The following is a 2,458-nucleotide window of genomic DNA, read 5'->3' as shown; positions in this document are numbered from 1 at the left end:
ATACAGAGTGAGAGCAGGAAGGAGAGAGAGTGAAAAGTAGTTGAATTCTTGTATTTTGTAAGTAGAAATGTCAGGATTCTTGGTTTATTGGATGAGAGGGGTATAAAAATAAGAAGGAAGGCTAACTCCAAAGCTTTTGATCTGAGTAAATGAAGGATCAATAGATGCCATTAACTGAAATGAGTAAGACTGAGGGAGGAACCAGTTTGTTAGGGAAAATCATGAATTTTGTTTTAAACAAGATGAGTTTAAGTTGTATATTAGACAGCCACGTAGAGATGTCCAATGTAATTCTGGAGTTTGGGTTGCAGATGTAAATTTGGAAGTTGTATTTAAACTTATAGCACTGTGGTTACCAATAAGTTTGTGAGAGTAGCTAGACAGAAGTTTAAATCCAGTGACTGAGACCTGCCGCAGTCCAGTGTTGAGTAGGAAGACAAGAGAAATAAACAAATGAGAGTGGGGTGAAACTAGCCAATCACAAAACTAATTAAATTCAGAGCCTAGAACCCAGGACTGTGGGGTTCCTCCAGTTTCTATGGCTTTAAACACTATTCTACTTGGCTGCATTTTATTATTATGGCTATTAATCTGTATTATTTCAAAGCCCTAATCTATTTCTAGAAAAAAGTGCTGAGTGATACCCAACATATCTGAAGGAGTTAACATTCCTCTAAAAGAAACAAACAACTAAAATCCTAAGCAATGAGGAGAAAAACAGTAATACTAAGAGCTTTATTGTGTATGTCAAGCATTATACGTGTTCCTTTATAGCTGATATCTCTTTTAATCCTCATTTTAGGTATTATGTTCCCTATTTTTCAGAAGAAGTATTTGAGGCCAATAGAGCTTAACTACTTTCTCAAGGTCACATAGTTATTAAGAGGTAGAGCTCGAATTTCTACCTAATTCTGCCTAATATTTTGTATTATTCTACATTTCATCACCCATACCACCCTGACTCTAACAGAAAACTATTGCTTGAACCATTTTACAAGCGGCATTGAAAAGTATAGTAAATATCTGCAGTAACTGTTTTATAGAAGAAGCGAATTCTTCATGTAGCTATTTCTTATATCATCCTACGTAAAGCCAATGTCATAAAGCTAGATTATGGCTTGCATCAAAAATAAGACTTGCTTGAATTATAAATTTAGAATACTTTTTGTATGCACTCATATTCTTTTATCAGGGCCCCTTTGTAACCAACCACCTATATCTGAGATAGCAAGTTGCTCACTGATTTTTGCAAGTCTCAATCCCATAACCTTGCCTCACTAGCACCGCTCTGAGAACTACACCACTATGAAGGTTGTTCCTAAGGGATTATGGATGTCCCAGCTACCCTTAGAATTCAGACAAGAGGTTTGGAGCATATCACAAGTTAGGCTATCACAACTACCTCATGAATCAAAAAACAGTCAGAGTATCAAACAATATTTTGGTGAACTCAGGGAAGAACCACACTGGCACCTTGAGGTACACAAGTGGACCGAGAAAGAGCAAATCCCCCTTCTCCATTACTTTGGCCAATGCTCAGTCATCAGTTATGTCAGCAAATAGGCAGGGAAGATTCTAGAACCCAGGATGATAGGTTAATTCCCTATTCTCTCTTAGAACCAGGAATACTGCCATAAAAATATTTTGACTCCTAGAAGTACTCTATTTTTTTGTTAAATCCCCTAGTATCTTAATCCATGGGGGCTGTTATAACAAAATGCCATAAACTGGGTAGCATGTAAAAAACAGAAATTTACTTTTTAGAGTTCTAACCATCTTCCAATGGCCCCACCTCTTAATAACATTACCTTGGGGGTGAGAATTTCAACATATGAGTTTGGAGGTTGGGGCACAAACATTCAGACCAGAGCACCTAGTCTCAATACATTTAAATATTCCTTGTTAAATACACACTTAATAGGTCTTCCTAAGTCTTTTCTGACAACCGGTTTGAAAATACAATAGAAGCAGAGATCTTAGTTACTCAGTTGACAAAACTTAAACTCCTTCCAGAAATCTTTGTATGGTTCTTTCTCTCACTTCATGTAGGTCTCTGCTCAAAGTTACTCCTTAGAGAGACCTTCTCTCCTTTCTCTAAATAGAATCGCCCCTAGACAATTTCTATCTCATTATTCTGCTTCATTTCTTTTCAAGCATTGTATATCTACCTGAAATTGAATTATACATTTATATATTTTCTTAATTTCTTTTTTTTTGTTTGTTTTCCTAACTGAAATGTAAGCTCTGTGAGGGCTGGAAATTTTTATTGTTCAGCGATATAGACTCAGTTCCTAGAAGAGTTTTGAGTACATTGTAGGCATTCAGTAAGATTGTGTTCAATGAATACATGTTGAATGAATGGATGGATGAATGAAACTGAGAAGAAAACATAGACAGTGATGGCAGGCTACAGATGATCAGGCTACCCTCCATTTGTCACACCTATTCTTTTCCCAGG

This window comes from Galeopterus variegatus, unplaced genomic scaffold, assembly GCF_000696425.1.
Source record: "Galeopterus variegatus unplaced genomic scaffold, G_variegatus-3.0.2 Scaffold1105, whole genome shotgun sequence".
Taxonomy (NCBI): domain Eukaryota; kingdom Metazoa; phylum Chordata; class Mammalia; order Dermoptera; family Cynocephalidae; genus Galeopterus; species Galeopterus variegatus.
The sequence above is the reverse complement of the archived record's forward strand: the minus strand, read 5'-3'. Positions refer to the sequence as shown.